This window comes from Polyodon spathula, unplaced genomic scaffold (genome assembly GCF_017654505.1).
Source record: "Polyodon spathula isolate WHYD16114869_AA unplaced genomic scaffold, ASM1765450v1 scaffolds_3088, whole genome shotgun sequence".
NCBI classification, from domain to species: domain Eukaryota; kingdom Metazoa; phylum Chordata; class Actinopteri; order Acipenseriformes; family Polyodontidae; genus Polyodon; species Polyodon spathula.
In genome coordinates, this window is record NW_024474552.1 from 1 (window position 1) to 9271 (window position 9271).

At 38.1% G+C, this 9271-nt stretch overlaps 1 pseudogene; it reads right to left on the reverse strand.

Moving 5' to 3' along the window:
* Nucleotides 1-4594: 4594 nt before the first annotated feature.
* Nucleotides 4595-4761, reverse strand: LOC121311275 (annotated as a pseudogene).
* Between the last annotated feature and the right edge of the window lie 4510 nt (nucleotides 4762-9271).

Consider the following 9271-nt stretch of genomic DNA (forward strand, 5'->3'; position numbering starts at 1 on the left):
AGGTACACTTACTAATCTTTAGCCGTAGGCCTTCCTCCTCCACTCTCTGAAGCACCTCGCTTAGCATCTGCAGGTGCTCCTGATCATTCTTGCCCGTCACCATGATGTCGTCCAGGTAAATGGCTACATGGGGAATTCCCTGCAGCAAACCCTCCATAATTCTCTGAAAGATAAGGACTGGATGAAACCCTAATGGAAGACAGTTTACAGTAAATAACCCTTTGTGTGTTTTTATAAGTTACATACTTTTTTTGATTCCCCATCCAATATTACCAGTTGATAGGCATGACTCATGTCCAATTTGCTGAATTTTTAAAGGGACTGAGAGCTTTGCAAAAAGATCTTACCTACCTGGGAATGGGATACTGTTCCAGTTTGTACTCCTTTTTACAGTAAGTTTGTAATCTACAAATCCTCACAGAGTTATCAGGCTTTAGCTATTGGACTATGGGAGCTGCCCACTCAGAGAATTTCACTGGTTCAATTATACCGTCTCCACAAGAGGCGGTCCAGCTCAACCTCCACCTTCGGTTTCAGAGCATAAGGCACAGGTCTTGGCTTAAAGAACCTTTATGTTGCCTCTTTGTCAAAATATAAAATAGCCATATGGGCCTCGCAATGTCCCCAATTCCTCTTGGTTTTACATTCTCATGTTTCTTCAACACATCCTGGATTTGACCTGCACCTATCTGGTTTACAGTGCCCCAGTTTAATTCCAACTCCTTAATCCAACCGCGGCCCAGTAAGGTTTGGTCCTTTGCCATGACAATACTACTACTGGCAGCTGTTTAACAGTCTCTCTGTACTGTACAGCACAGTTTGCCGTGTTCCAATGTTTTCACTCTTTCGCCTGTGTAGGTTCTGAGATGCAGGCACATGCCTTTAGCTCAGGTACTTTTGCCCCATTCCTTAGTTTGGAGTACTCTGTTTCATTCATAATTGTAACACTTTTAATTGTATTGTGATAGGCGCTACCTTGCAATGCTTGCATTGTTACGTTATTCATAATGAACACGTCTTCACCGTCACTTGCATCTGTTTCAGGATTTTCGCTAATGTGATGAGCCACCATGTTTTTTTTCCACTTTTCCCTGCTTCCTAATCTACATTAATAATGTTAAAAAGGCAATCCCGAATGTTTTCCTCCCCCTCTAGGTTTGGTTTTCTCCACAGGTGAGTTCGCCCTGCACGAAATTTCCTGATGGAATCCTTTTTTCCAGACCTGTGACACATTTCCTTGAGAAAACGACAGTCATTCGTTATGTGCTCACCACCGCATCTAAGGAACATGCCCTCATAGTTCCGCCAGTTCTGGTTCCCTCCACGTTGTTAGCTTTTGCACTGTAGCCTGGCTAATGTTTCCAGTAATCCATTGCAAACTTTGCCATTGTAAATCCTGAAGTGTTCACTCTCCAATGCCTGAGCAAGTTTCAGTGCTTTTTCAAATGTTAACTCTGTTTCTGCTAGAAAGCCTGCAAAGAATAGTGATCATATCACTAGCCTCTCATTGATTTGCTTCCTGTTCTCGCACTGCCACATATTCAGTCACACTCTCATTTGCCTATTTGTTTCTCGAGTTAAATTTAAAGCGTTGAACTATTTCGCTGGGCTTTGGGTTGTAGTGCGTTTTCAACAGTTCAACTAAATCGTCAAACGATTTGTCCCCTGGCTTATCTTGGCTTAACAAATTTCTCATCAGACTATATGTTTGGCTTCCTACTGAACTTAAGAGAATCACCCTCTTTTTATTGCCGTTGTCAATCTCATTTGCTTCAAAAAAATGCGACAGCACTTCGTTGAATTCCTCCCATGTCTGTAGCTGACTATCAAACGGCGCGGTTGTTGAGACCGTGGCAGCCATGTTCCGTTGTAACAAGCGCTCCCGCTAACGTTAGCAGGTTTGGCCGAAGCTATGCAGCTACACTTGTCTCTTATTCTCCGTTTTCAACGACCTAAGACAAGTCGCCCGATTTCCTCGTCGCCATATGTGATAACCCGAGATCCAAGATTCAAGAGTATAACTTTAATCACAGTGTCTTTATTAGAACAACCTCTGTTGAAACCTGCACATTAGCGTTTCCTAAGGACTTCCTCGACCCCCCGGTATCCCAGGTAGAGGGTAAGTATGTAGGGCGCTACTGACCTCTAGTGGCATAACTTGAACTGCATTATGTACATACACCTTCGTTTACATTAACATACTGACTATTAACACTTCACAGAGCATTAACGCACAGTGAAAGTGATGCTTTTAAAAATATTCACCAGTTTGAACAAAATAAATTGCGGGTGTAAGTCAAAGTATTTGTGGAATGTATTATGCTTTATTCCAATCTTAAAAGAAAAAAAAAACGCATTCAAAAACAAATTGCGTTGGCCACGAATCGATGCCGGGTCAACTGCTTGGAAGGCAGCTATGCTCACCACTATACCACCAACACCTCGGTTCCTGAAATGATGAATTGCTGGTACGCGCTCAATCATGTGACTGAAATATCACAGTCACCAAGGACTGATTGCCCACTTAAAATAGGACTGCAGTCTTTGTGTACACTGGGAATCAAATGCTTAAAAAATGAACAGAAATCTGACGTGTAACAGATGATAAAACCAATCGTTTTAGAGCTGCTGTGCATCGTCATACAGCCATGTTTATTTTGGTAACACGTGTCTGTTTTTTTCATGCGCCCCCATGTGTAGTCTAAAACAATCAAACCATTCGGCTACAGTATGTTCTATCAGATGTATGTTTAATTGTTAAATCCACTATGAAAAAATTATATATTTTAAAATATATTTGTAACGGTGCAATATATTTTAAAAAAAAGATATCCATAAACATACATATAATATTACAAACATTGCCATTTTAATGTATTTCACAAAATATCTAAATACTTTTTGAATATATTTGTAAATACATTGGAAGATATTTCAAAATATATTTTAAATATATTCAATATACAAATAAAATGTATTCCATAATATTCCATAATACAATTGCCATATAAATATATTGAACATGTAGTTGACATGTTATATTATATTGCACAATGTATATATATATATATCTATATATATATATATATATATATATATATATATATATATATATATATATATATATATATATAGTAAACGATCCTCACACTCACGGAGTTCGTTGCCCCTTTAAGACCAGACCCAGGACACAGAAATGGAATTGCTTTAGCGCTGACGCGCACTTTTAATAAACACCAATCAAATAAATTAAACAAAACAAACAAAACAGAAACAAACACCTAGCTCTCTCTTGGAGCTCTAACTAACATTAACGGGAACCTAACTAAACATTCAGGATGGCTAAGCCGTTTACCTGATACCAACACCAAATACAAACTCACACGAGCTTCACTCCGTACTTCACCTTCAATTCGACTGCTCACTCACACAGCCGGGCTCTTCTCTCAGCAGCAACTGGAACTGGCTGCTCTCTTAAATACCCTGCACCTGGCTCTAATTTACAATTACCACCAGGTGCAGGGGATAACTAAACAATAAAACAATTACACAATTAACTAACCAAATGCAGCATGCAAACTGGCTATGGGAAGGATTTTAAACCTCCCTCACCCTAACGGTACCTTACATGGTCCCTATTTACAATATATATAGGCATTTTATATATAGATATATGTTAATAATATCCCTACTTCTACATACACGTTTCAAATCGCTAAAACCTAATTCTATATTTTCCTTATTTAAATTTACAGTATAATCGTAAATCTCGAAAACTACTCACTTCTAAATCATTTGTAGTCATTTTTGTATTACTTTAGCCATTTTCTATAAATTCGCCCGTTTTTGAGGCAATAGGTATTTTCAATTAGGTCCTGGTCATAAAGCAAAGTTTGTTACTACCCAGGAGGCAAAAAAAAAAAAAAAAAAAAAAAAAAGTTACACTGTGTGATGAGTGGCTTTAGGCTCAAGTATAACCACACAAAACCCTAAATCTAAGCTACAATTAAACTATGATAATATGGTGGTGGTGAAATGTAGTGATGGAATCAACTTGTGTGACAAATGCATATTGTGTAAAACATTACTTTACCTGTGGCCCGCGGGCCGGGAGATTGAGAGCCCTGGCATAAAGCCATGTTATATTTTAATATTGTGAGTTCTGTAATTGCTAGATACTGTACTAGAAACTTTATTTTTCTACATTTACATTTTGTTGAATTTGCTTCCAGATAATTTATCGTACTGTTTTTTTTTTATTTATTAGAAAATGGGTAAATCTGTCAAACGAAGCTATGCTCAACTGAGTTGTAAAACCTCCTTTCCTGAAATAAACACTTCGATGGTGGAAGCAGAAGTAAACTAATAATGTGCAGCAGGGCGGGAGGAAGCTGCTTAATCGTATTGTTTGCTTATTTTTAGAAAGGTGTCACCCCCTCTGCACATGTGTTATTTTGTATTTGTTTGTTGTGTTGTTTTTTATTTTGTTTATAGATGACGGCGAACCGCCGTGTGTTTTGTTTGTTTATTATTTATTGTTTGACGCCGTAGCTGTGTTTTAGTTTTGCCACTAAGTCATAGCGTTGACATTTGTTCTCTTATTTCAACTAGATGATAGCAGACTCTGTGAGACTGTCAAAAATTGTCAGCAATGCCTATATTTCAAGTCACCACAGCGGGGTATTTTTTAAAGTTTTCAACTAGTAATAATCACGCCTCGGACAAACCTCATGGGATATAATACTGCCACCGCGCAAAGCTACTGAACAAGCAATAACTAAATGCTACCCGCTACAGCAAATAGATTTGAATTGCCAGTGGGCAAGTTTCTTCAAAATAATACAGAAAAGTTAAATGAAGCCTTGAATGTAGAGGTTTTTATTATCAACACTGCAGCTGCACAATGCAACAGAGACCACGTTTTTGATTCCGATAATATATGAACTGAAGTATAGACGTCATTGATTTGGTGCACATGAGTGATGGGATAGCAAGATGCAAATTTCTCTGTCTTGCAGCTAACATAAGCAAAGTTTTTTTTGTTTTCATAATGGTCACTGGTTATAAGTTTTCATCCTTCAATGTGGGATTTTATTTTTCTATTCTTTGATTTGACAAATACCTCCACCAGTAAATAAACTAATTCTCATACCAGGAGTTGAACCCAGGTCACCTGGGTGAAAAACCAGAAATCCTAACCACTAGACTATATATCGCTAAACTAAATCGCTGCTTTTTGTTTGCTTCCTGAAGCCAGCAGAGAAATGTGCAGGTAGTTTTTTTACAATGCTTTCATCAAATGGGCAATACAATTAATTGAACCTGGATTGTTCATTTCAAACAGCACAATTATTTGTTTAATAGAGTGTGTCTTTATTTTGTGATATTTTGATTAATACCCGTGAGTTTCATTTTGATTTTGACACCTTCTTTCCTGCACGGGTTTGAAAAGCATAAACTTTAACTGCAATACTTGTACCTGTGATTCCGTAGATATAAAAATAAACATGACATCTGCCAAAATCCGGGTATAACCAGGGACCTTTAGATATTCATCCTAACGATCACCCAACTGAGCTATTTCGGCAGGAAGGACATCTTTGATCAAACTCTTCTTTCTTCTATGAGAACCAACAATACAATAACAGAAGATGAAATGTCTGGTATGGTAGAGGGGCACTCCATTTTTTCTCTTCGATCTGCACAGCACATACTCCCTAAGAGTTTTTAATAAAGATTTTGTGAGGCCAGATAGTCGTCTTGTTCTGCACAGATCTGCAAATCCATGGAATTTGAAAACATTCCACATTTTAACATGCATTTAAGAAGAGTCCGAGTATCAAAATTGTCGTTCTGTGTGTCAAGCAGCAGTCGAAGCCAAGAAGTTGCAGAGTGCAGTCTCACTCCATTTAATATACAGTCAGACTTGCATTGACAATGGACTATGCACACTATATGCATTGTTCTGGGCTGGGTGGCTCTTTACCTGGGGACATGAAATATACATACATTCCACCCGGTTTCAAACTGGGGAACCTTTCGCGTGTATAGCAAATGTGATAACCACTACACTAGGGAAACACCTTGCCTGGTGACTGTTTCTTGTGTTGACCTCTAAGCATAGTGCCGAGATCCCATTTTGGATCCTGCAGTACAAGGCAGTCCAGTTACAGCCCAGCATGAATGTAACAGTGCTTGCATGGCAGTTTACATAGCGTAGTGGTTATCACGTTCATCTAACATGCGAAAGGTCCCTGGTTTGAAACCGGGTGGAAACATATAATCACGTTTTTGTTGTTGTTGTGGTCTCCTCTGTCTGGAAGTCAAGCAGGAGACAATTACATCCCTAAAGTAGACAAATCTAAATGTAAAACTAAATTGCCAAAATGGTTTAATAGATCAATTAAAAAAAATATTCAGCGAAAAAAGGCACTTTACAGAGCATTAAAAAAGGACCAAAAAGAAAGTACGCAGAAAGAGTACACAGAACTGCAAACGCAAGTCAAAAAGGAAGTTAGAAAGGCCAAGAGAGAAATAGAAATGAACATTGCTAAGGGAGCTAAAACCAATTCCAAAATGTTTTTCCAATATTACAACAGCAAGAGAACATTCAAAGAGGAGATTAAATGTTTAAGAGATACAAATGGCAAAATCGTAGAGGAAGAAAAAAAATAGCAAATATATTAAATGATTACTTTTCACAAGTTTTTACAAAGGAAGATACTGACAACATGCCCCACATGTCATCCAGTTCCTATCCAGTTTTAAATAACTTTAGCATAACTGAGGCAGAAGTGTTAAAGAGACTAGGAGCTCTTAAAATAAACAAATCCCCTGGGCCGGATGAGATCCTCCCAGTAGTACTCAAAGAAATGAAAGAAGTAATTTACAAACCGCTAACCAAGATCATGCAGCAGTCTCTTGACACAGGGGTGGTACCGACAGACTGGAAAATTGCAAACGTAATACCGATCCACAAAAAGGGAAACAAAACTGAACCAGGTAACTACAGACCAGTAAGCCTGACTTCTGTTATATGCAAACTTATGGAAACTATAATAAGATCCAAAATGGAAAATTACCTTTATGGTAACAGGGTCCTGGGAGACAGTCAACATGGTTTTAGGAAAGGCAGATCGTGCCTAACTAACTTGCTTGATTTTTTTGAGGATGCAACATCGATAATAGGTAATTGCAAAGCATATGACATGGTTTATTTGGATTTCCAAAAAGCTTTTGACAAAGTCCCGCACAAAAGATTAATTCTCAAACTGAACGCAGTTGGGATTCAAGGAAACACATGTACCTGGATTAGGGAGTGGTTAACATGTAGAAAACAGAAAGTACTGATTAGAGGAAAAACCTCAGAATGGAGTGTGGTAACCAGCGGTGTACCACAGGGGTCAGTATTAGGTCCTCTGCTATTCCTAATCTACATTAATGATTTAGATTCTGGTATAGTAAGGTACAGCCTCCACCCTGTTATGGGTAGATCTGTTTTTCCAGTGTCTACATTGTATACCATTTCCCAGTTACTGGTGGAATTACGTACTGTATCTGTTTTACTGCCCCTTTATCACAGGCAAGACATTTACGCTACACACTGAAACAAACAATGTTAAATCGGTTCTGCCAGCGAATCGAAGGATACGATCAATGATCAGAAGCGCGGAGTTACATAACAGCAGCACTGCAAGAATAAATGCTGGTTTCTCTAGAAGTTCCTTTGATTCTTTCCTCCCATTAACACACCTACAACACCTGCGCCAATATAAAGCAAGGTAAGTATGCTTGTTTATTTTACATGCATTGCACATGTTTCAAATCGATCCTATTGTTACAACTAAAATTAACCACTTTGCATTATTTAGGGTTATCATATAACTCCATGTACACAAGGACAGTTTGGGATGCACCCAATGTATCCTGGTAAGTGTAGTCCAGCTGTGAAAGGTACCCGAGACAGACATAGCATACCATTGCATTGTGATGCGGGTTGAAAAGACTGAACTGTCCTAGTGTACACAGAGTCGTTAGGTATCCATATTATTAAATGGCCTGCTGAAACCGGCACAAACACTTACTCTCTCACTGCGTAAATTAAGACAATATCAGTGAAGATGATGGACAGCCTTTGGAACAGTACTGTTGCCACACTGGCATGATTTAAGTGCTGAATAACCAGCATTTCTTTATCAAAATACTAGCAATGTGGGACAGGCCATATTCAAACCACGCAAATAATGGAGGATAATCCAGTGTCCATTTTGAAGTAGCCTACAAGAAAAAATTTGAATATATAAAGTCTTCTTTAATATTTTACGGCAAGCTATTTGGAGGGTTTTGATGCAAGTGGAAACACAAAAGAATATCATCCTGCTCTTGGTGAATCCAATGTAACATTTTTAAATCTGGTAATCCTGAGCTAGTTCCTTGTCTCACCACTGAAACATTATGACATATTCTGCAATTAGTTGCTAGTTCCCTGTCTCAACACTGAAACATTACGACATATTCTGTAATTACTTTTACTTAAGAAAACTATATAAGAACGGTCCAGTTTTTTTGTATTGTAATAGTGAGTAACTCCTATTTTTTCATGACAGACTACTTACCTCATAGTACCACTGAGAGACAGGAAAGCTGTGTGTGATTGCTAGCCAGTTTCTGTGGACCTTGAAATCTGTCGAATGGCTACATAAAACTTTAATTACAAAAAAATGTAAGAAATCACGTGCAAGTGTAGCCTATGTATAATAATGACAGTGACTATACAGGCAAGGTTTGATTAAACAAAACAGGCTACATGTGCATAGTTACCATACTAGTACCACAGTCAAAAAACAGGAGATTTCCCTTCAATTCATCGAAGCTGTAGCAACTTTGAAGCAGTTAAAATAATGTAATAATAAGCAATGCTATTGAAGAATGTAACATAAAAATACTACTTCATTGTGGAGTTAATTCCCTTTACACTGGACAGGGTTATTACCGCAACGTTTAATAAAATAAGAACATAAGAACATAAGAAAGTTTACAAACGAGAGGAGGCCATTCGGCCCATCTTGCTCGTTTGGTTGTTAGTAGCTTATTGATCCCAAAATCTCATCAAGCAGCTTCTTGAAGGATCCCAGGGTGTCAGCTTCAACAACATTACTGGGGAGTTGATTCCAGACCCTCACAATTCTCTGTGTAAAAAAGTGTCTCCTATTTTCTGTTCTGAATGCCCCTTTTTCTAAACTCCATTTGTGACCCCTGGTCCTTGTTTCTT